This window comes from Pinus tabuliformis, chromosome 1_1 (genome assembly GCF_031772625.1).
Source record: "Pinus tabuliformis cultivar Carrire ecotype Pingquan chromosome 1_1, CPIR1, whole genome shotgun sequence".
Lineage (NCBI taxonomy): Eukaryota > Viridiplantae > Streptophyta > Pinopsida > Pinales > Pinaceae > Pinus > Pinus tabuliformis.
Genome location: NC_142297.1, coordinates 599,808,981 through 599,836,957, shown reverse-complemented (window position 1 = coordinate 599,836,957; position 27,977 = coordinate 599,808,981). Strand labels below are relative to the sequence as shown.

At 41.5% G+C, this 27,977-nt stretch overlaps 1 pseudogene; it reads left to right on the top strand.

Annotated features, from left to right (window-relative positions):
* The first annotated feature begins 49 nt into the window (after window positions 1–49).
* Window positions 50–27,953, top strand: LOC149214704 (uncharacterized; annotated as a pseudogene).
* The last annotated feature ends 24 nt before the right edge of the window (window positions 27,954–27,977 follow it).

The window sequence follows — 27,977 nt, the reverse complement described above, 5'->3', positions numbered from 1 at the left end:
AACATGGGCAAATAAATCTAGCCCTGTTTTTGCATCCGAAATCTCGAACATGGCATCTGTCAAAATGATCTCGAGGATAGAACGCAAACCACGGGCTCCAGTACTCTTGACCATTGCCTTCTGTGCAATCTTCCTAAGGGCATCCTCAGTGAAATGTAACTTCACATTGTTCATCTCAAACATTTTCTTGTATTGCTTTCCTAGTGCATTTTTAGGCTCCATGAGCACCTGAACAAGTTGGTCTTCAGTCAATGCTGAGAGGCTAACAAGCACAAGAAATCGTCCAATGAACTATGGTATTAAGCCATATGCAATAAGATCACTACTCTCAACCGACTCTAGCAAGGATGATGTCACCATAGCATTTGTTAGGCCACCAACCCTCATATTAGCTCGTACAGGCACTCCAAAGCCAATAGAAGAATCTTGCCGTCTCTCAGAAATCGTTTTCTCTAGATCCACGAAAGCCCTGCCACATATAAAGGGAATATCCTTTGTATCAATCTAAATATGATCACCACAAGGATGTTTGCAAGCTCCCTTTTCTGGAACATGTACAACTGTTCCTTCTAGCATTTTAATTAATGCCAGTGAACAGCTTTAACATCGAAATCAGCGACCATGATTAATTTATACAAAATAGACTGCACAAATAGTAAATCTGAAGTTGCCTTCACTGGAGGAAATCGCGATCTTGGAACATTGACACCAATTGCACGATCAAAAACTTATAGCAGCACCTGCAACCGTTTCAAGCTGAAGCACCTTTACCGCATTTACTTCCTTCAGATTTGGAATTATCTTCTTCTGGGGGTTTTTCTATCTTTCTGTTCAAGACATTTTGCAAATTAGAAACAAAGGAAGGTGGTAAGAGCCCGTTCTTCCCAGAAGTCATACTGCCAGATTGATCACAAATAGAAACCAGAATCAGAAGTTTCGGTCTTAATAGAGAATTTTAAAATTTGGTTTTGGATGGAAATCCCGATTTGAATAGTACAGGCAAGAATCAAATTTGAAGGCTACAGAGTCAAGACCGACATATAAGACCTTGCACATGCTATCCTCGTAAACTTCTTGAAGAAAATATGACATTTGGGGTGAGATTTGCTATGGATCAGCACAAATTCCCGATTTCGTATAGCAGTTAGTGCAAAATCGGTGTTTTGCGCTACGAAATCACCTCGACTGAGGTTTCTGCACTATGGACTTTGAAATAGGATTGACATAAGGAGCTTAGGTGCAGTGTGAGACCAGTGACGGACTAAAACAGAGAATTGACCCCATTCGACATACTAACAAGACTCTTAACAAGACTCTAAAACAAGATGAAAAGACTAGGCCCAAAACTGACACCAACCCTTTGACAAATTTAAAAAATTGATGTTCAGAATTTAAACTATTTTTTCTTGAGTGATAACAGGTGGCATATTCAGTCTTTGTAGAATAGAAACTACATGTAATTTTTCATATATATATATATATATATATATATATATATATATACCCACTTGTAAGTGAGAGAGATATTACTCACAACTCAAAAAGAGTTTTTAAAAAACAATTGACTCATTAGGAGTTAGCGGCTATAAGTAAGATTTGAGCTTAGTGGAGAGGATAACAATTTTTCTTTTGAAACCAAATTGAATATATATATATATATATATATATATATATATATATATATATATATATATAGATATATATTTCCAACTTTACAATGTTACAAAATTTCCATGTAACCATCTCTCTTCATGACCACATTTGATTAATAGTAAAAAAATTCCACTTCTCTGTAGACTTGATTTTTTGGGTTTCTATACTCATTTCAATTCAAATTAAATCACAATATGTGGGTTAGAGTTTACGCACAACTCCCTTGTCATGCTCACATTGGGCCCATTTGAGGTATTACTTCAATAACACAAAGTTGTGACTCCTCCCTTTGAATGATTGATCCAAAGAACTCTTTTGAAAGTTGCTTTGGATATAAAGGAAATAGGTCATTGGGTTATTTTTAAGGATCACTAATTGGTCACTTTCGAAATATTTGCCTAATGGAAAGAAATATGTCATTGAGCTATTTTAAAATATTTCCTGTAAGGATATTTGAAAGATCAACCCAATGTAAGGAACGCTATGGGAATTTTGAGGTATAAAATGGACCTCCTAAGGAAATTATAAAATAATAGTAAAATTAATAAAATAATATTAGATTACATCATCAAATATTAGAGAGAAAAAAGAAAAAAACTTTTTTTTCAACTCGTATTTTCGACTTATATCCCTAGGGGTTTACTCAAATTTTGAGGAGAAACACTCGTTGGATGCATAATTTGATTCCTCATTCAAGGATTACCCATGTTCCATACTTTCGATAGACTCTGCTACACAAAAAATGAGAAGTACATTAAGAACATGATTGCAATCACGATTGTTCATGTATTTCTCATTTTTTGTGTAGCAAGGTCCATCAAAAGTATGCAACTTGGGTACTTCTTGGATGAGGAATTAAATTTTGCATCCAACGAGTACTCCCACTCAAAATTTGAGAAAAACCTTAGGGAAATAAGTTGAAAATACGAGTGAAAAAAATAGTTTTACGATTTTTTAATCCTTTTATTTTTTACTCCAAAATGGTGAATCATCCCTCATGGTTGACATCATTATATTGAATCCTATTCGTTGTTATAAAGTTTATTTTGGTTGTACATTTTTCTTAGGAGGTCCATTTTAGACCTCAAAATTCCCTTAATGAAAGGTCACTAGGTCATTTGAAAGATTGTCCATCAAACACTTTTGAAAGAGATGTGAAGAAAAGGACCATGAGGCCATTTTTGAAAAATCATCCATTGGGCATTTTCTAAAGGTCTACAAAATGCAACGAAATAAACCATCACACTATTTCAAAAGATCATGTATTAGGTGCTCTATAAATATCATCATGATGGAGGAAATGGACCACCAAGTCATTTTGAAAGATCCCTCGTTAGATGCTTTCAAAATCTCTCCTTGACACAAGGAAATAGGTCATTTGGTTGTTTTGAAATATTGCTCATTAAATGCTTTTGAAAACTTGGCCCTCTATATTGAGCCTCTTTGAAGATGTGATCATGCCATTTTGAAAGATGGAACAACCCATCAAGCCTACTTTGAAAAATCATATCACCTGATTTCAATGTATCACTCAATTGGATTAAATAAGATAATAGGCTCCTAAAAAACAAAGGTCATTGGCCTTATTTGAAGCGAGTACTTTGAATTTCAATATAAAGAGGCTTATACTGCTTATTTGAAGAACACCTTCAACGGAAACAAAATGACCCCAAAGTTGGTGAAAAGGCTTTAGACAATATTCACAATTAAGAAGTTTGAAGGCATATTCAATGTAATGTGCTCCATATTGGAATTTGACTTGTAACCATGCATATAAGCACAAATGATTTGAATTGGATATGGCCATAACCATAGAACTTCCAATGTGTACCTTATATCTAGAACAAATAAACTATAAGACAACTTCAAATATAAAAAACATGCAATGACTTCGTGGGGGACCTGATGGGCCTTCGAAGTCTTGGCTTGGGCATGTCATCCACTTTGTAGACGATCCCAAACTTATTCTAGAACTTGACAGGCCTCCAATTTCTCCAAAGTCTTCAACGTCTTAACTTGGGCATGTGCTCCACTTTATAGACGCTCCCATACAGTCTAGATCCTGACATGCCTCCAACATCTTCAATTGGGTTGGTGCTCCACTTTGAAAATTTTCTTAGAATTCTCCTAGATCCTGACATGCCTCCAAACACTTGAATTGGATGGGAACTCCACTTTGTAGATGTGATAGTCGTGGTGAAAATTCCATGTAATAAAAGTTAATAAAGGGAAAAATACTAAACATGCTTGATGGGACACTTATTCCAAGTTGAATGTTGGGCAAGGCATCCTAGTGGATGTTCATTTGATTGTTTATGGCTAAGGAAATTGGCAAAGGCAATGGCTAAGGATTTGGAAAGAAAAAATGGCATTTTTGGCACATTTGTTTATGAAAATAACGGAAATTAGGAGAAAATGGAGGTGAAAGGTCACATGTTGCATGTGAGGAGGAAATTGAAAGAAAATAATGGGAAATGAAGAAAATAAAGGCCTCATTCATAAAAAGGCTTATGAGAATCAGTTGGTAACTTTTTGTTAGTTGAGTTTTGGACCTTTCTCATTATTCTCTCTCTCTCTCTCACTCTCTCACTCTTGGACACTTAGAGTTTTCTTGGAGCAATTTTGGCATTGGAGCAAGAAAGGAAAAGAAGGCAAGAGGAAGCAAAGATTACGCAGGGAAAGGCAAGATCACGCAACTACAATAGGCTTCATTACAGGTATCGACTTGCATGTGTATTTTTCTTGCTAGACTTGGCATGCATGACATTGCATGTGGTTCTTTTCTATCATGGCATGGCTTTTGTTAGGTGTAACAGTGTTTTTCAGCCTAGCCTTGCCATTGCCGAATAGCCATGGTGTGACGGGGTTCTCATGTTTTGGTTGAGTTGGATTACTGGATGGATTCGAAGTTGAGTGGGGTGGATCTCTGAATTATAGAGAACATGGCCTAGTGGTCCTTGAACCAAACTGTGGATCACGGTAAATCCACTGGCCTAGTGAACCCTGAGCTAGACTGTGGGTTGTGATAAAGCCATGATTATGTTGCCTCGGTGGGTCTAGGAATCCTTTCTAGCGAATGGCAGGATATACGGTAAAGCCAAGAGGTGTTTTTCTCTCTGTTGGGCCTAGTAATCTTGGGTTTGGGATATGTGGTAAAGCTTGGAGAGTGGGTCTCGGTTTAGGGCCTAGAAATCCGGGTTTGGATTGCGGTAAAGCTTAGGAGGCTAGGAGACAAGAAAATTCCTCACAGTGTAGGTGGATAAATTCGATGGCATCCATGCTTGTTTGGCCTAGTGACCAAGTGGAGTTCACGATAAAGCCTATTATGATGTGTTCATTGTGCTGGCCTAGTGATACGAAATGCATTACAGTAAAGCTTGGTTTCTATTGATGAGGGTGAGGTGGTTTAGCCTCGGTATGACCTGGTTGGTTATTTTAGTTTGATTCCCAAATTCATGCTTGGAATATGGTACGGGGGTGAATGGTTGAAGAGAAATTTGGCTCAACCATTCTATGGTCGGGTGGATCATGGTAATCCCATCTTCGGTTGGTTTATTGCATTCATTAATGAGAAATTCATTCCCTTGATTTTTATGTGTAAACGTACTGATGTATATGTGGACTCTATGGTTGATATGTTTGTGATATTTTTGTCCCTATTATGTTGGGTATATGTATGTTTTATGACAACAGCTATGTATGGCTCTCAACATGATTTTACTTGTAAATGAATGGATAATGTATCTAAGGCCTAATAGATGATAATTCAACAAATGACATCAAGGAACAATGGTTCATAGCGATTCTCAGATAAGTATGAGATCCACACACTTAATTCTGTTGTTTACACTTGTAGGTTACATGTTGATGATATGTTTGGCGAAATTCCTGTCATAGCTAGTAGGGGTCTGGTTAAGGTCTTGTTCAAATTATTTCTTTAGCATCATTTTTTTCCTATACTTTAATGATTTTAAGCTATCACTACATTTTGGGTAGTGATCTGGGCTCTGGGCCTGAAAAAGTGGCTTAAATCCCATGTTCGCTGGCACAGAACTAACAATTTTAGTCTCTAGTCACTGGTAGGCAAGCCTGTGCGAGCGACTTTGGGTTTCTCAACACTCTTTTTCCCATAGCATGGGAGCTACTGAGGCCTAAGATGTCCATAACAGTAGTGGGACCTAGTGATAACTTGTCTGAGTGGATGACTTGCCTCCTGAGGATTCTAAAGCTGATGTTGGATGACTATGTGTGATGTTTTCATTGATTCCACTTCCTTAAGGTCACATAGGAGGTCAAATCCAATCATAGTAGCCTCTCGTCTCATGTTTACTCCAATTGGCTAGTTACTTGGGTAAATGTAGGAGGAGGTTGTTACAGAGTGGTATCGGAGCATGGTTCATCCCTCATACTGGATGAGCGGTGTGCATTGGTCATATATGCATGCCAATTGCATGTGTGTCTCTTACACTTACATTCCATGTGCTTGTTATATTTTCTTGATGATTGATTATGGTCAAAGTAAGGTTGTCATGGAGAATTTGATGATTTATTTTGTGGAATGCATCGTCATGAGTATATGAATGGTTACATATTGTTAGTTTTCGCTTACATGTTGACTGTATGTCACCTACTTTTATCCTTGTATGTCAGGTGCATTCTTGAATGTTTTGATTACATGTGTTAGCCTTGTAGGTTGATTACAAGAATTGATTGCTTATGCTCCACTACATGGATTATGCATATGTGTAGTTGATTATGCATTGTTTATGCATGTTGATGGTTGCATGTGGCAATGTGTACAATGGAGTAATGGTTGTTGTCATGCATGAGGTCATAACATGCATTATTGATATGGTTTTGCATTGATGACTAGACCCTAGCTATAATGATATTTATGTGTTAATGCACTTACTTGTTATACGACTATATGATGTTATGATTATGTTATACATGTATCATGCTGATTTGTTGACCTAACATACGAGGTATCCTCCCTGAATTATGCTAAGGTGTGTTGATTTATTCTGGTTTGTTTTATCTGACATATTATGCATTGTACGAAAAATATCAAATGGCTAGCAAGGTGGTAGACTGCATAGAATCCCCTTATGCATTAGATAAGTGGCTTGGTGTGGAGGACACTTTTGATTTGGCAGATACACTGAGAACCTTGAACGAAGAGATAAGGAGTTGTAAGGAAGATAATGACCACAGCATACATGCACAAAGGAAACAAACATAGGTCAATGCTATACTTATTCAAAGTTTGTCAGACTTGCAGTGATAAGGGTTACTTTAGATCATCCATGGACATGAGGATAAAACTAATGGGGAAGATGGCAGTAGGTCTCCTGGAAGACAAAGGTCAGATATATTTGATACAGTGAGAGATGGAAGCTTATTGGACGCTCTGGATAAAAGGGGCGATGAGTACATGTACTATTCTAGTTCTGGTTCTGATAAACATCATGATCGTCATCACTATCATCCTTATAAGAGGAATGATAGGGGATACTTACTAGATGAATTCAAGAGAGAAAAACCACCTATTTTTGATGGATATGTGAAGAAGTCGGAAGATGCAAAGGCTTGGATAATTGGGATGAACAAATTCTTTGAGTTTCATGAGTACAAAGATAACATGAAGGCCAAAGAAGCGATCTTCGGTTGGAAAGGTAAAACAAACATCCGGTGGGAAGATGTTAAGCGGGTTAGAGACATCATGACAGAAGAATTGAGTTGGCGGGAGTTCAAGAAGCTTTTCAGGAAGAAGTACTTGTCAGAGAGGTACTACAAAAGTAAGGCCAAAGAATTCTATGAGCTAAATATGAGATTAGTGGCAGATGAAGAGTACACGACCAAGTTTCTGGAGCTATTGAGGTATGTATCATATCTTACTAATGAGAAGGCTAAAGTTCAATGATTTTTTAGTTGTTTTCCATTAGCATTTAGAGATCGGATTGAGTATGATGAGCCTCGGTCACTTGAGGAATTTATTAGGAAATTGAAGCATTGCTATGAACAGTCAAATCCTAAGAATGAATCTCAGCAAGGATGGAAGGGAAAAGACAAAGGCAAAGGTAAATGGTAGCCTAAGAGGACAAAGCCACCGCATGCAGATGAGAAAGAGAATGTGGCACCAAAAAATAAGTTTAATGCAACTAGACATGGACACGGGTCACAACAGCAAAAGCACAGAGGTGAGGGTGCTGGTTGGTTGGAATATATGACATGTAGCAGGGAACAAATTAAGAGATATTGTCCACAAAATTAGGATGGTAGACCTAAGATATACAGTGCATAGGAGGCGGAAACTATTGGGGATGTTGGTCAGAGTATTCCACATATCTATACAACAGTTGACAACAGGTAGGAAGAAAAACACGCATCTATCATTGAGATGGATGGTAAGATTTTTGATCAATTTATTTCTATTTTGAATGACCCAAGATCTAATTATAGCTATGTTAGTCCTGACTTAGTGCATAATTGTGGTTTGAGTAAGGACTTGCATGCAGAGTCTTGGTTAGTGCAGTTGGCTATAGGTACAAAGAAGCGAGTTCATCATTTGGTAAGAGCTTGTGCATTTTATTTGAATGGTATACCTACTGCAACACATCTAAATGTATTACCATTTGGATCATATAGTATGTTGTTGGGAATGGATTAGTTTTATCTTCATAGAACCAAGGTAGACTGTTATGACAAAGCCATTGAGTGTGTTGATGACAATGGGGAACCAAGAGTCTTGCAAGGTAAGAAGAAAGCCACATCAGTTAGGATGGTGACAACTATGCAAGTAAAGCGTAGCCGTAGGAAAGGGTATAAGTTATTCGCAGTGCACTTTTCTAGTGATAAGGGTAAGGAAGTTGGGGATATGGATGTGTTGAGAAAGTACCCAGTTTTACAATAGTTCAAGGATGTATTTCCTGAGGACATTACAGAGTTGCCACTTCACAAGGAGGTATAAATTTCTATTGAGTTAGTGCCTGGGGTAGCTCTAGCATCAAAATAACCTTACAAGATGAGCACATCTGAGTTGGTTGAGTTGAAGTTGCAATTGAAGGAAATTTTGGACAAGGGATACATTAGGCCAAGTGTATCACCATGGGGCGCACCGGTATTGTTTGTACGGAATAAAGATGGTACTATCAGATTATGCATTGACTGCAGGCAGTTGAACAAAGTGACTATCAAGAGCAGGTACCCGTTGTCGAGGATTGATGACTTGTTCGATCATTTGAAGGAAGCAACAGTGTTCTCCAAGATCGACTTGAGATCGAGATTCCGTCAGGTACACATAAAAGAGGATGACATTTACTAAACTACGTTCAGGACGCATTACAAGTCTGTTGTCATTCCATTTGTCTTAAATAATGCTCTAGCACATTTATGTGCTTGATTAATAGTGTGTTGCGTCCATATTTGGATAAGTTTTTTATTGTGTTCATTGATGATATACTGGTATATTCTAAAAGTGAGGAAGAGCGGGCCGATTATTTAGCAGCAGTGTTGAGGTTGTTGAGAGAGAATAAGTTGTATGCTAAGATTAGCAAGTGCAATTTCTTTTAGACTTTGGTGCACTACTTGGGGAATGTTGTCTCCAAGGAAGGCTTTGCAGTAGATTCCGAGAAGATGAGGGCCATAATGGAGTGGGTAGCTCCTAAGAGTGTGGATGAGGTGAGATCTTTCATGGGTCTTGCAGGATATTATAGGAGGTTCATCAAGAAGTTCTCGTAGATTTCTTATCCTATCACATCAGTGCAGAGGAAAGGTAAGAAGTTTGAATGGACAGAGGAGTGTGTGGCTAACTTTGAGCAGCTTAAGCAGTTATTGACACATGCATTAGTGCTATAGATTTCATATCCGGACAAAGAGTTTGTGGTATGCACAGATGCTTGCTAGAGAGGAATTGGTGGATTTCTTATGTGGGATGGACAGGTGATGTGTTATGAGTACCGAAAACTAAATGAGCATGTGTAGAACTACCCAACACATGATCTTGAGTTAGTAGCGATCATACATGCATTGAATATGTAGAGGCGTTATCTTCTTGGCAGGAGGTTTGTACTTATGAGTGACAACATTGGGTTGAGGTATTTGTTTGACCAACCGAATTTGAACTCCAGGCAGGCTAGATGGTTAGCCGTGATCAGTGAGCTTGATTTTGAGATTAGGTACATCAAAGGTAAAGAGAACAGGGTGGCATATGCTCTGAGCAGGTGGGTATAGGTAAATCACTTAGTAGATATGAGCTCATATGGGACAAATCTATAGGATAGGATCTTGCAGGAAAGTCATCATGATGTCAGGTATATGGAGATTGTGCAAGGGTTGCAATAGGGTATTGGTAGAGGTACAAGTGGTAGTACACATACAGGTACATGTGTAGGAATAGGTACATGTGCATGTGTATAGGGTATGGATTATTGTCTTACAATGAATGGATTCGTTAGATTCAGAGACAAGATATATGTGTTAGATAACAGTGAGCTCAAGAAGGTGATCTTGAGAGAGTTTCATGCGGAACCTTATTCAGGTCACCCAGGTTATCAAAAGACATTGACTACAACGAAAAAAATTCTATTATTGGATGAATCTGAAGAGAGATGTAGCAGAGTTCATGGCTAGATGTTTTGATTATCAGGGAGTGAAAACAGAATGTAAACATCAATATGGACTTCTACAACTGGTTACAATTCCAGAGTGTAAATGGGAGGTCATTTCCATGGACTTCATTACAATTTTTCCGAAGATAGTGAGACAGCATGATTACATCATGGTTATTATGGATAGTTTGACGAAGGTTGCACACTTCATTCCAGTGAAGTATACATTCTCAGCTAGCGATGTAGCATAAGTATTCATCAGAGATGTGGTTAGATTGCATGGTGTTCCAAAGAGGATTGTGTCAGACAGGGATGAAAAGTTCACTTCCAAGTTTTGGAAGGAGTTATTTTTAGGTTTGGGCGTAGAGTTTGCCTTCAATACAGCTTATCATTTGCAGACAGATGGATAGATAGAGAGGGTCAACTGGATATTGGAGGACGCGTTGAGGATGTATGTGATGCACCAACAATGAAAGTGGGAGGAGTATCTTCCTTTGGCAGAGTTCGCATACAACAATAATTAATAGGTTTCATTGAGGATGAGTCCTTTTGAGGCATTGTATGGGTAGAGTTATAACACTCCTATCAGTTGGAGTTATCCGATTAGCAAGGTATTTATTGGACCAAATATGTTGGTAGACATGGAATGGGAAATGTAGGTGATCAAGAAGAATCTAAAAGCAACATAGGATAGGCAGAAGAGGTATGCAGATAGGAACAGGTTGTTCAAGGAGTTTCAAGTCGGGGAATAGATGTACTTGCGCATCAAACCAAAGAAGAGATCATTGCAGATTGGATCATGTGCCAAGCTGACACCATAGTTTTGTAGACCCTTCAGTATCATTGAGAGGATTGGGCCAGTAGCCTATAACCTTGCACTGCCTCCAATAGTGAAAGTCCATCTTGAAAAAGTTTTTCTGAGAACTCGTTATCTTAAAACTATTTCAAATGAATTTGGGAACTTATCAGGACTCCAGAGTCTTCACTTGACATGTGAGCAGCTGCAGACGCTACCAGAGTCGATTGGGAACCTGTCGGCCTCCAAAGTCTTCACTTGAGGTGGTGCTCCAGTTTGCAGACACTCCCAGGTTCAGTGGGGAACCTGTCGGGCCTCCAAAGTCTTCACTTGAAAGGGTGCTCCAGTCTGGAGACACTCCCAGACTCAGTGGGGAACCTGTCGGGCCTCAAAAGTCTTCACTTGATCGACTGCCGCAATCTGCAGACACTCCCAGACTCAGTGGGGAACCTGTCGGGCCTCGCAAGTCTTCACTTGAGTTGTTGCAATAGTCTGCAGACACTCCCAGACTCAGTGGGGAACCTGTCGGGCCTCCAAAGTCTTCACTTGTTCTGCTGCCGGAGTCTGCAGACACTCCCAGACTCAGTGGGGAACCTGTCGGGCCTCCAAAGTCTTCACTTGACCTGGTGCTGGAGTCTGCAGACACTCCCAGACTTAGTGGGGAACCTATCGGGCCTCCAAAGTCTTCACTTGAGCTCGTGCTGGGGTCTGGAGACACTCCCAGACTCAGTGGGGAACCTGTCGGGCCTCCAAAGTCTTCACTTGACCTGGTGCTGGAGTCTGCAGACACTCCCAGAGTCAGTGGGGAACCTGTAGGGCCTCCAAAGTCTTCACTTGAGCTCGTGCTGGAGTCTGCAGACACTCCCAGACTCAGTGGGGAACCTGTCGGGCCTCCAAAGTCTTCACTTGGAAAGGTGCAAGCATCTGCAGACACTCCCAGACTCAGTGGGGAACCTGTCGGGCCTCCAAAGTCTTCACTTGGAAAGGTGTTACACTAAAAAATGTCACCATAGCTATTTACAGTTGGTATGGCTCTATCAATAGTCATACTACCCTCTTAAGCAAGTCTTATGCCTCTGCTATCCATGTCAAACTCCAAGAAAGAGAGAAAGTCTTTATAAATATGTTTATCTCTGGGTACGCAGGTTCTCTCAAGCCTTGCCTGCGGGTACGCACCTAATGTTCACAAAAGCTGCGTCCTTGGACGCTCTGTATGTAAAGGGGCAGGTGCGTCCCTCTGAAAAGGTTAAAATGCACAAGTTTTATCTTCAAAAACTTACTTGTGGTCATTTCTAGAGCATTCTAGAAGGTTGTTTGACGTGTATGAAGCGCCTCCAGATGGTTCATGCACCCCTAGCAAAGAGGAACTTATCCCATCAATAGGGGAGCTATCCCACCCAAAGAGGGGATTATCCCATTGATGTTGGACCTGAGTAACTTCCTTTTGAGCACTATAAATACAGGCATTGGGCCAGAGGGAAGAGAGGTTGAAAGCTATACATTTCTAAGGGTAAATGCTGCAGGAATTAGATCTCCCATTTAGAAGCTTGTGAGGAGAGATTGTCATCTTTGCTTGTTCTATTGGGAGTGGGTGAGCTTTGTCAAAGTAGAGGAAGACTCTTGTGGACCCTGGAAGGAGCTTGCACAACACCAAGGCTCAGGTTGTAACAGTTCCTTTTGATTACCTTTAATGCAAATTAGTTCATTCTTCTCAATAGCTTGTTGTTTATGAGTTATTTCATGTACTCCTTGGTCTACATGTTGAATATGCTTTGTTTTATGTTATAATCAGGTGCTATTTAATGGTTTGACTGTTGGTGATTGCAGGTTTTGGAGAAAAGGAGGAGCTCATCCAGATCAACAAAGCTTGGACTTCTACAACAGCGTTTGGACAAAGGTAAGAACGAAACACTTGATTTCTCATATTATAATGCATGTTTAGTGAAGGATAGCTCTAGTTTGTTTTGTTTGTCATTAGAATGTCTTAGACTTCTAGGAAGGTCGGTTGTGTCCGCACCATTGACTGATTCCGTGTGACAAATTGGCGACTCCGCTGGGGATTCCATTGTTGAGAAAAGACTTTTCCTTTGTATGAACTTTGCTTTGAGAAAATTGGTTTATTTTTCTGGTTTTTGGCTCTGTGACTTTGTCTGTGGGTGGGTTAGCTTAGGATTAGTTTCATTTTAGTTTTTCTTGAGTTTTTCCAAAGGACGCACCCTCTGAGTGCTGCACAGTGCGTCCCTGGATGCACTTTTGCTGTGTGCATAGAGCGGGCCCGCACCTGTGCAAACGGGTAGCCTGCGTCCCCTGCTAAAATTTGAGAAAATTCCATTTTTTGCTCTTAGATTTTGTTTTTTCTTAGTTTTTCTGCCCAGATTCATTAGTCCCTTGTCAAAGATCTTCACCTGAACTTGTTTCGATAGCATTGAGTGTTTTAGTGGATTTCATCGAAGTATAAGCCCTAGGGTTTGATTTTGAGTAGGTCTTGTAGTGACTTTGGCGGTAGAAGTTGTCAAGCCTTAGATCTCTCTGGTTTTGTCAGCATTCTAAGAAGTCAGACCTGTCATAAAGTCTACCTGTGAGAGCAACTTACCATTGAGTTGTCTTTTGGGCCAATTTCGAAGTGCTTGTTGATTAAGTCTTGAATTCCATTTTACAAAAGAACAAAAAGATTTGAGTTTTGTTTTGACTAGTCTTTTGATTCTGCATTAGCTGGTCCTTGATTTGATTTTGATCAAGTAAAACAACCTAGAATCATCTTTGTGAGCTTTTGACTTGTTAGGTTTGCTTAGAGTAATTTCTTTTTGATTTGCTTATGAGTCAAGTTTTTATAGTTTTTGTAGCTTTTGAAATTGTCTTTTGGTAAGATAGGTTTATTTGCTTTATTAAAAAAGAAAATACAAAAACATCTCCTTTGAAGAGTTTTGTTTCAAGTAGCTTTGAAAAGTTTTGAAAGAAAAAGAGTTTTTTCGTGCACGTAAAGAGTGGTCATGTTTGTATGCTTGAAAAGCAAAAGAGAATTGTTTCTTTGATTGTCTTTTCTAAGGAAGTTGTTTTCTCTAAAATTTGCATTCTCTCAACTCTCTTAGTTAATAATTTCATTGAAAAAGGAAAGTAGCGTAAATCATCTTAGGTGCATCTTTGCAGTGGTTTGAAGTCGAGTCTACACACCATTGGTTTCACTTCCATTACCTTTTGTCTTTAAAGAAAAACCATAAAATTAACGCTTAAAGTAAAATCGACGTAGTAACTTTTATTTACTAGGGCTCTGAAACACCAATTTAGATCAGGCTAGTGTCTTGGAGTAGGTGAGTAATTAACTCTCCAAGACAACAAAACCAAACAAGTAGCTTATCTTGTGATAGAATAAATCCAATTGTCTCACTTGTACTCTGGGAAAGCTCCTCTTAAAGGAGAAGCACGAGCTTGTGTCCGAACCAGTGAGGGGATCAATCCTCCCTCGTTGGGAACGACGCCAGACACGCACGTATTACAAACGGTAAACCTCGGATTAACCATTGTCGAGGAGCCAGGGGTCACTTGTCGGTAAACCTTGGATTGTTCTCAAGGAACCGGCAAGGGGATTGAGCTTGCTACTCTGCCCTTGCGTGCTGTCGGAGTTTAGACTGTTCCCCCAGGTGCATTTGTTGCGATTGGTAACCTTAGTGACCATTATCTTTAGGATTCTACCGAGGTGACGGTGGAGGGAAGATCCCACTGTACCTGGAGCAGACGTCGGCTAGACTCACTTGGATTTTCTGGGGGGTTCACTTCACTCGAGACGGTTAAAGTGGAGGAACTTGGTCCAGTCTATTCATTAAGCAGGTTGTCGGGGTAACTGTTCCACCCGCCACTTCTGTACTGAATCCAGCGATGTTGGGTTTCATCACCAACTAGCGCTTTCGGTCTGGAAGGCTACTGTTTGTGCTTGGTTTGACGCCCTAGATTCTTTAGGCGAGTGCTTCAAATTTGTTTGGTTCTTTAGAGACCTTAGGTGGTTTGATTTGAAATTTTATTTTGTTTTCGTGTGTAGTAGTTAAAAGTTTTAGCTGTGGCGGAATTACCGAGACAGTCCCGTAGACAACGGGGCCAGTCTCCTGAAGTTGTTTCTGTGGCCGAATTGTTGAGAAGATCCCGTAGACTTAGGGGTGAACCTCCTCGAGACGAGTCCAGTCATCTAGAAGGTTTAAAGGTCCTTGTAACTCCTCCTAGTGGCAGTAGAGTAGGCTCACCTGAAGAAGGAGAATCTTCCTTGGTAGTCCATTCAGATTACCAAGGCTTAGAGACAGGTTATAATCCCGAAGCTGTTACAGTTTCTGAGCTTGAAGGTAGTTTTTCGTCTGCTAGTGATACAGGCGAAGAACCAGAAATATCTGAACCTGTTACTCCAACTTCTAGTGTTCCTGATTCACCGAGAATAGAAAGAATTATCACTGAAAATCTTCCTATTGGTTTGATTGCTATCGAAGAACTTGCTCCAGAGGAAGAAATAGGTGTCTTTAACCTTGAAGATCAAATTACCCTTGATCTAAGGGAGCGTGAATCTATCTTTTACAGCCCTCCTAGGAGTACTACTTGGTACCTTGCGCTAACTAACCATTTAGACAACTTTGGGCTAGGTTTTTCTACACCTCGTGCTCCTTTTCCACCCAGAGGTATTCACACTCCTGTAAATATGGCTGGTCCGTCGTCCGTGTTTTCTCAAAGTCCTGAATCTTTTATTCATGGCGGTCCTTCTGTTCCCCCTGGGTATCAATCACTTTCTGGTACCTTTGCGGGGGCATCTCCTAAACCTATTGATCATGGGTTATTAACTGGAAATAGTGGTAATGTACCATTGGGTGTAGGAGACATTTACATGATGTCAGGTTCAGTTCCCGCTTCCCAACCTCAAGGTGGTCAATTTCCGCCTGGGGGGCAGCCTCAATTAACGCCTGGGGGGCAACCTCAAGGTACACAAACTGGGTCTGGGGGGCAACCTCAAGGTCAGTATACACCTATGGTGCAATACATGCCTCAAGGTCAACCCCAACCTCAATATGTACCCCAAGGTCCACCTCAGTATCAATATCAACCTCAAGGATGGCAACCTCAAGGATGGCAACCCCAAGGGTATCAACCCCAAGGGTACCAACCTCAAGGGTACCAACCTCAAGGTCAAGGTCAACCCCAGTACCCGTATTTACCTCAAGGTTATCAACCTCAAAGTCAATACTCAAGTCAAGGTTATCAACCACCTCAAGGTCCATCATATGGTCAAGGTATGGGAACTGCACCTTACAGTTATCAATCCTATCCTCAATCCGGTTATGGGTCTCAGTATCCTCAACCTGTTACGGGTCAATACCCTGGAATGTTAGTGTGGGATCCATCACAGGGTCAACAGATGATGCAGCCAAGTATACAGTTGGTACCTCAAGCTGGACAACCCGTAGTTTCTGGTCCACCCCAGCAACCGCAACCTGTCCAGTCAAGTGTTCAAACTTCTGTAACTTCGGTAGTTACTCAGCCGCCAATTGCACCTAGTACTCCATCTCAAACGGCTGCTGCAACTACCGCCTCATCTACCACGCTTACTTCTGGAGTATCGACAGCTCCGGTTTCTACTGTCTCTGCAACCACTCCTCAGACATCTGTACCGTTGTCTGGATCCACGGTTCAATCCACGGTCCAGATGCCTGTAGGGCAGCCTGGTTTAAGTACTGTTGTAACAGCTCAACCACAGTATACGTATCAACAGAACCAGGGACAGTACCAATACGGGCCTGCTGTCCAACAACCAGTTTACCAGTATCAACCGTATCCTGGGTATACTTATCAACAACCTCAGCAACCCCAGTACGGTCCGGTTAATCCTGGTTTTCCAGGAGGATATAATATCCCAAATGCGACTCCTGTTCCTAGTTATCCTGGATATCCTCCTCCTGGGGCCGGTATTGTGACCCAGAGTTTTAGAGATCCTAACCGGCAATTACCGTTTATCGCAACTTTGGATTTACCAGACTTGACGCGCCTAACAAACGATCCAATTCAATATCTTCAGTTCTGGCCGCCAATGCCAAATAAGTTGCCCAGTGATATACCCAAGTTCGAAGGTAAGTCTGGAGAGGATCCGTCCAATCACGTGATGACTTACCACCTCTGGTGTGCTTCAAATTCTATCGCGGATGATTCGATCCGTTTACGTCTTTTCCAGCGTACACTCATTGGTCTCGCGGCCAAGTGGTACATTGAGTTACCACGGGCCTCTTTTTACAATTTTAGCCAGTTAGCTACCTCGTTCCTAACTCACTTTCAGTTGCCGGTCAGATACGATAACGGCACGGAATTATTAACTTCACTAAAACAATCGACGTCCACGTATATTTCTGATCACATTCATGAGTGGAGACGTCGAAGAAGGTTGGTGAAAGTTTTTATCCCGGACCAAATCTTAGCTGAATGGTTTGTTAAATCATTATTACCGAAGATTACTGAAGATGTAGCTAAGGCCGGCGTAGTTACTGAGGAGCAAGTCATTGCTCAGGCGCAATACCTTGACTTGGTTTATACTCAGTCGGGTACGTTACACGAGAAGATCCCAGATCTTCCAAAATCGAATCAAATCGCTGCTGCTCCTTCGGGATCTCATGCTGCTGATGGTATGATTGGCACCGTGAATACAAAGAGTAAGAAGAAGTCTTCCAAGGCTTCGACTACTCCTATTATCACTTTGCCAGATTCCCCGACAGGAGAGTCTTCTCCTGAACTTACCGCCGATATTCACGCTGTAGAATCATCTACGGCCAAATCAAAGAACGGTGGAAAGAAGAAAGGTAAGAAGAAAGAGAAAGCAGATAAGGCTCCAAAGGAGAAAAAAGAGAAGTCGGAACCTAATGACGAGAAGCGCAAACCTAAATATCCTTGTTTAATTTGTGAAGAAGATCATTTCACAAGGGATTGCCCTCATCGGGCAGAGGTTGTGAAAATCGTTAAGGGTTCCCCAACTCCTGCTGTTTTGAAAGATCCATTTCCAAAGCAGGAGACTAAGATGATAGGCTCTTCCTCGGGTGCTAGTGAAGAACCCATATTAATGATGTCTCACGTACGGATTGCGACTCGGTCGCAAGATTATGGTAGTAAGAGTCCTGTTGATGGTAAAGAAGCAGAATCTTCCCATTCTAATCCATCAACCTCAGCTCCTGGTTCCGATCCACTACAGATCGAGAAACCTAACCGAGACTTAGTAATCAAACCGCCCGCCAAGGGTATACTTTGAAAATCTGCTTTCAATCCACATGCGAGAGCAGCTCAGAATTATAACATTGTTGAGGACTTAGCTGTCTCACCATCAGCAATGTCGGCCTTTGGAAGTGCTGCAATCATGTCCAGCACAGTGCAAGTTACTATTGTCGGCTATAGGAGCTGTTGATATTCAGGATCCGAACCTGATGATCTTCGATCTAGAAAATAGTACACCACGTCTTCCTCATCAAATGGCTTTCCAGATCCCAGTGATAGTCAAAAACAGACCCGTTCATAGGACTGTAATTGATGAAGGAGCTTCCACGTGTATTATGTCGATTCAATGTTGGAGATCGCTTGGTTCTCCTACGTTGAACCAGTCCCCGACCATTCTTAAGGCCTTCGATGGCCGTGGGTTCCATCCGTTTGGCATTCTTCAGGATTTGCCTATAGGGGTTGAAGGAAAAACTGTTAGTCTGGATGTGGAAGTGGTTGATGCCCCTCTAGACTACAACCTTCTTTTGGGTCGAAGTTGGTCTTACGCTATGACAGCGGTCGTGTCATCGGTCTTCAGAGTTATAAAATTTCCATACAATGGTAAGATCGTGACCATAGATCAGCTGGCTTATTTTTCATCTGACCCAGCCTCTTCTGAGAGTATTCAGCATGTCGGAAAAACGACAATCCCTTATAGGGACGTTGGCGTAGGTTTAGTTAAAGATTCCGGTTTACTGGGAACTTTTCCTTTCCCTCCAATCAACGCAGACCCTTCATTTGCAACAATTCATATGATTACGTCAGAAAATATTATTTATGATGATCCTTGGATTGTCCCATCTGAATCTGAGATAGACTCATTCGGTCATGCTATGCCTTTGAGTCCGTATGAAATTGCTTATGAAGCAGTTACGTCTTTTTCCGACACGAGTTCAACCCAAATTGACCAAATGAATGTGGTCGGTGAAGAGTCACTTTTCACATCAACCTCAGAACGGATAACGTTTCCTGAAGTTGTGTCATCTGACGAACAACTTCACGAAATCCTAAGTGTAGACGATCTACCATGGGAAGATCTCCATCATAGATCTTCGTTTTTACCTGAAGATGATGTTTTTGAAAAAGATTTTTCATCTATTTTTACCACTGAATATGTCAAGGAGGCTCAGAATCCAATGAAACATCCTGATTCCGAGTTGAATTTAGCAAATATTTCTCATACTATTGCCATTGACATTTCAGTAAAAGTTGGAGCTATTGAGAACATTCATATAGGTGCCTCATGTACAGACGATGAAATTCAAAATTACAAGGCCCTATTCCAAGAGTTCCGCGACGTGTTTGCCTGGTCTTACGAGGAGATGCCAGGAATTGATTCCTCCATTGTTGTTCATGAAATAAAGACTTACCCGGACGCTAAACCCGTTCGGCAACGTCTGCGTCAGATACACCCTAGGAAAGCGGCTGCAATAAAAGCAGAAGTTGAGAAGCTGTTGAAAGCAGGTTTCATTTATCCAATTCCGCTAACGGATTGGGTTTCGAATATTGTTCCGGTCAATAAGAAACAAGGGACAATAAGAATCTGTATCGATTATAGGGATATAAATCGTGCTTGTCCAAAAGACAACTATCCCACGCCCTATATCGATCAAATCATTGATGATTGTGCCGGCAGTGAAATATTTTCCTTTATGGACGGTTTTTCCGGATACAATCAAATCAATATTCTGCCTGCCGATCAACCAAAAACGGCTTTCATTTGCCCTTGGGGGACGTTTGCTTATTGCAAACTACCTTTTGGACTTAAGAATGCCGGAGCCACTTTCCAACGGGCAATGTCTTACGCATTTCACGACATCAAACACATTGTCCAACCGTATCTCGATGATTTGCCTGCTCACTCATTACGTCGAGCTGATCACCCTGTTCACTTACGAGCTATTTTCATGAGGTGTCGGCATTATCGAATTCGTTTGAATCCACACAAATGTGTCTTCTGCATAGAAGTGGGACGATTGCTAGGTTTCGTTGTTTCAAAAGCCGGCATTCGCGTCGATCCCTCGAAGGTAGAAGCTATTGTTAAATTGCCTCCTCCCTCGAGTTTACGCCAACTCCAAAGTTTGCAGGGGAAAGCAAACTTTTTACGTCGATTCATTCCTAACTACGCCGAGATTACAAAGGGTTTCACCCGGTTGTTGAAACAAAATGTTCAATTCTTTTGGGATGAGATAGCTCAGAAATCTTTTGATGCGCTCAAGCACGCGTTAACCCATGCACCGTTGCTGCATCCTCCCAACTACAACCAGGATTACCTCTTGTATCTCGCCGCCTCCCACTCCACCATCGGAATGGTTTTAGTTCAGGAAGATGAACTCGGAACGGAACATGTGATATATTATCTTAGTCGGACCTTAAATCCCACCGAGTTAAAATACTCACATGTGGAAAAGTTGGCTCTGGCAGCCGTTCAAGCTGTTCAGCGTTTTCGTCATTACATTCTTCTCCGCAAAACTATTGTGATTTCGGATTGCAACCCTATGACCTATATTTTGACAAAACAATTGCTAGGGGGCAAGTACTCCAAATGGATCGTTATCCTGCAGGAGTTCGATTTGGAGTTCGAGAAATCCAAGTCTAAGAAATCCTTGGTTTTTGCTGAATTGATGTGTGATTTCCCGTATACTGATACAGAGACTGTGGCAGAGGAGCCCATTGCGGACGAATCTTTGTTTCTTATCAGTACTTTAGATCCATGGTACGGAGATATAATCATCTATCTCTAAACCCAAACCTTCCGGCCTAAGGCTTCAAAGTCGGAACGTCAAAAAATTCGGTTTCCATCCCAGCAATACAAGATTATTGGAGATACACTTTATCGCAAGGGGGCAGACTTGGTTTTTCGACGTTGTTTAACTCACGAAGAGGCTGAGAGGGTTTTGAATGACTGTCACTCTGGAGCATGTGGTGGTCATATGTCTGGGTATGCCACAGCTCAGAAGTTGTTGCGCGCTGGCTATTTCTGGCCGTCTATGTTTAAAGACTGTATCATTGCGGTACGGAAATGCCACAACTGTCAAGTGTTTGATCGCAAGATGCGCTCACCACCTGCTCCTCTCCACCCTATAATTGCCGTTGGTCCATTCGCCAAATGGGGTATCGATTTTATTACTTGTAACCCTCACTCAGCCGGGGGGCATGCGTATATCATCCTCGCAGTTGATTATTTTACTAAATGGGCCGAGGCGATGCCTACATTCGACGCAAGCGGCAAAACAGTTGTAGTTTTCGTATTCAATCATATTATAACTAGGTTTGGTGTCCCACAAGCAATCATTACTGACCATGGGAGTCATTTTCGAAACATCATGATGACTGAGCTTACAAGCCAGCTTGGTTTGCGCCACGACAGTTCTACTCCTTATTATCCGCAAGCTAACGGCTTGGTTGAGTCTATCAACAAGGTTCTAGTCATCATGATTCGACGGATCATTGGTATCCATCGATCGAACTGGCACAACATGTTGTTTTCGGCGCTATGGGCATACCGAACCTCAGTGAAAACTTCAACAGGGTTCACTCCTTTCCAGCTAGTTTATGGCTTGGAAGCTGTGTTACCCATTGAATGCGAAATCCCATCACTTCAAATGGCTGTCGAATTACTCCCAGCTACTTCTGAAGAGGAGAAACATCTATTATACTTAGCTAAATTAGATGAGACTCGACATGAAGCTACTTTAGCAATCGAGACTCACGCAAAACGAATGAAAGCTCAGTACGATAAGAATGTGACCCCTCGCAATTTTTCGGAAGGAGACCTAGTGCTATTATATGATCAAGCTAACGATAAGCTAGGTGCTGGAAAATTCGTTCCTATGTGGCATGGGCCCTACATTGTAAAGCGAAAGCTAGCAAAAGGGGCCTATGAGTTGGTAGATTTTGATGGGGACTCTTTGGGCAAACCCAGAAATGGGCTGTACCTGAAGAGGTATTATGCTTAAATGATGGGTGTGGAGAATTTTTTAGTTAGGTTAGATTTACTTTTCTAGCTAGTATGTTTGTTAGTTTAGTTAGTGTGCTTAGTTTAGAAGAGTGTGTTTTCGTCATTATTCTGGCTTATCTTGGTTTTGCTCTTGATATTGCAGATGTCGACGCCTCTCCAAACGTATATAGGATTTGCTGATGGTGCTTGTCGTAGTACACGGAATATCTCTTCCGCAGCTTGGGTTATCTATTCGCCCTCTGACGAGTTAGTTTCTTTGCATGGGGTAAGCCTCGGTCAAACAACAAACAACATTGCAGAATACAGTGCAGTGATTGAATTATTATCTGAGTCTATTTCATTCGGGATTCGGAGTTTGATAGTGAGGTTGGATTCTGAACTCGTTGTATTACAGCTTAATAGAGTTTATGCCATTAGAAATCCTGTGTTGTTAAGATTGTTTTTGAGGGTGCGTCTCTTGGAACGTGAATTTGATTACATTGAATATCAACATATTCCAAGGTCTTTAAATACATTAGCAGATGCATTGGCATCTCGAATGTTAAATAGACATCTGTAAACAATCATAAATGCAAATTTATAAACATTTCATCATACATGTTAAACAAAGTAAGCCGGTAATAATGATATATATATAGATAGAAGTGTGTCAAAAATATACATCGTCTTCGATCATAGGTTGAAAAACACCTTATGATCGGCAAAATGATAAGTACAAAAAGTCAAAATGTCACATGTGTCTACAAGTGACTAGTCAATCACTGGTGGTGCTCCCTATACGACACCACTGCACGGGCTACCTTGCGCAAAAATCTCCTGAATGGTCCAGGGACCGCGACTACATAGCGCTGAAGTCTGATAGGGATATCATCCATGGTAGTCTCAGGTATATCCGCCGTGAGACGCTGTAGATCATGCTCCAACTCAGTCAGTACCTCTGCAGCCGCCGCGTCCTGTGGGGCCGGTACCGGTGCAACTGGATGTCTCCTCTCAAAAGGCCGGAGGTTGGCTGGACGCTGTGGACCAACATCTGCATTTTGAAAATTTTACTGTCAGTTTTGAGACGATATATATAAAAAACAAAAAAATACATAATTAGAAAACTCGTGAAAAATAAAGTACCTCTGTCGTCCCATTGTTCTCCCTGTGGAAGAACCATGTCCGGATCACCTCGAAAATCTATTCCGGCATACGGAAAGTCCTGAATAGCAAACACCTGGTCCTCTAACCAGTGAAAATAACTGTCAGTGAATCGAACAACTGCCGCACCCTCGTCTGGATGCCGGGCCATCACCATGACCCATCGTATCAGCTTTGGCTCCTGAGGACCCAAAATATCAACAGTGAGATGCTGAGGGATCAGCATCGGGACTCTCTCCAAGGCAAAGCTCACGACTATAGGCCCATATCCAAAGGTCTTTAGTCTCCCGGTCTTTGCCTTGGTCAGTTGAGCTTTCAAGTTAGCCAACATCGCATCACACCAGTTGAAGATGGTGCCTTGGAGACAGTCAATTGCCATCCGCATTTGGGACCCAGTGGCAATATGTAAAGTGGCTGAGCCACAAATCCTGGTCACAGTGAAAGCTAAGACCATGAGTTCACGCCGAGAGATGTATTTGATCTCTATGCCTTTCGCATGGTGTCGATCAGGTAGGCACCAATCTGCTCGGAGACTATCAAGGGATTGGCCACCTGGCCTAGTCCCGGCTAGATTGAGTTGCTCGACTCTGTTCGGCAAGCCAGTGAGAAAGTAGATGTTAGAGGGCTCTATCTCGAGCTGTTGCCCCCCGATATAAAAGCATTGGTCAACAACGTTCCATCTCTCGACCAGCCACTCCAAGAATCTTACCTGAGCCCTCATGCCAAGTATGGCCCAGTATTTGTATAACCCGCATCCTCTTAGGGCATCGAGGGAAGGTTGATGATTGATTGCAGCTTCATCAACCTCCTCATGCTCTCTTTCTCTCCAATCCAGCATGATAAGTGCCCTACACATGAATAAACAGGCATTAGAACAAATTTTGGGCAATTTCAATGGTTAATTTGGGAGCTTGGGGTTTCAAAATCCGCGTTCTGCGGAGGACGCACCCCGCGTTTGGCACACAGTGCGCCGGGACGCAGGTGGCCTGAAGGTAGCCTGCGTCCCCCGACCTTTTCCCTGTGTAGGAAAAAGTCGAGGGACGCAGGCCAGCCTTTAGGGAACCTGCGTCCCCCGCGGGGCGGTTTTCAAAACCCAAAACCCCCCAAAAATCAAAAATGAAACCTAAAACAAAATTCTAAACGGATGAATTTGACAAGGAGGATGTTGTGAAATACCTGGAGGAGACGGCGTTCGATTCCGACGGTCAGATTTTCCGCAGCAACCACGGGAAGTTTTTTGCCAAAAGCCCTTTTTTCAACCTCAACAGTAAAATGGTAAAAATGATATTGTAAAAAGTCTTTTTATAGGTTTTTTGGATGAATTTCTTCATTTTTCACCATGAAAGGATGATTTTCAATGAAATTTTGCCTATCTTAAACAGGTATGAGTAATGTGTCGTTTTTGTGCAGGACAAAGGGATTTAGAGGGAAAATTGTCATTTTTCACGAACAAAAATATCAGAGTCATCTTTTAAGCCCTTTTCTGACTCCTAAAAAATGAAAAGATTGCCGAGCGTTTCTTTTACACTCGTTAAAACGGAATTAAAAGACGGTCCCCTTATAGCTCTTTTCTGACCGTAAAATCAGGAAAAGATTGCCGAGTTTTTGTCGTTTCAAACTCGATATGGAAATAAAACGACGTGTCCTTGATCGCTTTTTACTTTTCAGGTCAGTGGCACTAATCATGAAAGTACTCCTTGGTCGCAAGATCAAGCGGTTCCCCCAGGTATTATTTTATACTTTTTCGGGCTTGAGGGACACAAATCTACGAAAAAGTTCAACTTGGAGTCTTCTTAAGTTTTTCAGACTCTCTAAAATTGAAAAACGCCGAGTTATTCCTATACTGGACTCGTTAAAATTTCACAGTAAAGGACCTGTTCAATTACAAACAGGAACGAACCACTCCTTCCTAGGGTTCGAATCAAAACTAGGTTGGACTCGTCCGAAGGATGAGCTTATAACCAAGCATATGTTATCCTCCTCAAGCTTGTTAAAAATAAAGAGGTACTTGCCAGAAATGGTGGGGGAAAAGAGAGAAGAATGAGCCCTTTTGTTATCTTTTTGTCTCAGAAGAAGCTTTATTACCACTCTTGAACACGACACTCTTTCATTCACCTGGGTTGGGAAATCATTTACCTCACGGTTGATCAAACCACTATTGAAAGTCTTCAGCCGGGTTCCGGGAATTGACTTTGAGTTATTTATCACCAAACCATCTGTCGTGTTGTTATGTGTTCAAGAGGTCTGCAAACAAAACTTTCATCCGCAAAATACTTGTCATCCATTTGACCGTCCCTGAGTCAGTCCTTACAGCAACATTTCTTCAACTTTGATTTCGTGTTGTGGGCTTGCCTGCAACGAGTCGCTTTCTATCGACATCAACACATTATCTAGAGAGATGACTTAGAAATCGTCAGTACCTTGAAGTCTGCATGCATCAATGGCAGGTTTCTTGCCTTTGACGTCAGTTTACATCATTGACTTTCGATCGAAGGATTCCATGAAATGTTCGACGACAACTCATTCATTCACATCTCATGGATTGTACTGGGTACTTTGAGAACCATTGACATTACTGGTGGTCTCTCTCACGCTTGTTAACAGTTTACATCATTGACTGGTAATCAAGTGGTTTCTACCATGTTCGACAACAACTCATTTATTCACATGGTTAGGATCGTACCAATTCGAGAAGTAGAAATGAAGACCCTGGATCTAGTTTCCACCATCCAGGCTGCGAGGAGTTTTGTATTCATTATCTAAGTAGACAAATCATAAACAGATGGTTGCGCCCATACTGTGTCTACAAAAGTCTATGATTATGATGTACTACAAGATCATTCCTGTATCAGAGTAGTTAGTCTGTTAGTTAAAGTTTTGATCTGAGTATGGGAATGCCTACCTCAGTGATGATATAATCTTATACATGTATTTTGTGTTGAAAATTGCAGGTTCCAACCAGGTTCTCCACGAGATAATCCTTGAAATGATAAAGCGCTTCACCCTTCCTAGATTTACAAAACCCTAATCTATTCCAGGCTTCGCACTTTAGGGGGCAATCTGTTACACTAAAAAATGTCACCATGGCTATTTACAGTTGGTATGGCTCTATCAACAGTCATACTACCCTCTTAAGCAAGTCTTATGCCTCTGCTATCCATGTCAAACTCCAAGAAAGAGAGAAAGTCTTTATAAATATGTTTATCTCTGGGTACGCAGGTTCTCTCAAGCCTTGCCTGCGGGTACGCACCTAATGTTCACAAAAGCTGCGTCCTTGGACGCTCTGTATGTAAAGGGGCAGGTGCGTCCCTCTGAAAAGGTTAAAATGCGCAAGTTTTATCTTCAAAAACTTACTTGTGGTCATTTCTAGAGCATTCTAGAAGGTTGTTTGACGTGTATGAAGCGCCTCCAGATGGTTCATGCACCCCTAGCAAAGAGGAACTTATCCCATCAATAGGGGAGCTATCCCACCCAAAGAGGGGATTATCCCATTGATGTTGGACCTGAATAACTTCCTTTTGAGCACTATAAATACAGGCATTGGGCCAGAGGGAAGAGAGGTTGAAAGCTATACATTTCTAAGGGTAAATGCTGCAGGAATTAGGTCTCCCATTTAGAAGCTTGTGAGGAGAGATTGTCATCTTTGCTTGTTCTATTGGGAGTGGGTGAGCTTTGTCAAAGTAGAGGAAGACTCTTATGGACCCTGGAAGGAGCTTGCACAACACCAAGGCTCAGGTTGTAATAGTTCCTTTTGATTACCTTTAATGCAAATTAGTTCATTCTTCTCAATAGCTTGTTGTTTATGAGTTATTTCATGTACTCCTTGGTCTACATGTTGAATATGCTTTGTTTTATGTTATAATCAGGTGCTATTTAATGGTTTGACTGTTGGTGATTGCAGGTTTTGGAGAAAAGGAGGAGCTCATCCAGATCAACAAAGCTTGGACTTCTACAACAGCGTTTGGACAAAGGTAAGAACGAAACACTTGATTTCTCATATTATAATGCATGTTTAGTGAAGGATAGCTCTAGTTTGTTTTGTTTGTCATTAGAATGTCTTAGACTTCTAGGAAGGTCGGTTGTGTCCGCACCATTGACTGATTCCGTGTGACAAAAGGTGCAGGCGTCTGCAGACACTCCTAGACTCAGTGGGGAACCTGTCGGGCCTCCAAAGTCTTCACGTGAGCTCGTGCTCCAGTCTGCAGACACTCCCAGACTCAGTGGGGAACCTGTCGGGCCTCCAAAGTCTTCACTTGGAAAGGTGCAGGAGTCTGCAAACACTCCCAGACTCAGTGGGGAACCTGTCGGGCCTCCAAAGTCTTCACTTGACCTGCTGCCGGAGTCTGCGGACACTCCGAGACTCAGTGGGGAACCTGTCCGCCTACATAGTCTTTACTTGAACGGGTGCTGGAAATGGAAGAAGGGCTTCAAATTAAGATTGTTTTCAAATATTTCATTTGTTAATGTTAAGATGGTTCATTTTATGATGCGTAAGTACAACTATAAGTGGTTCAAACATCCACATAAAATCTGATAAGTGATTTTATTGAATTTTTTT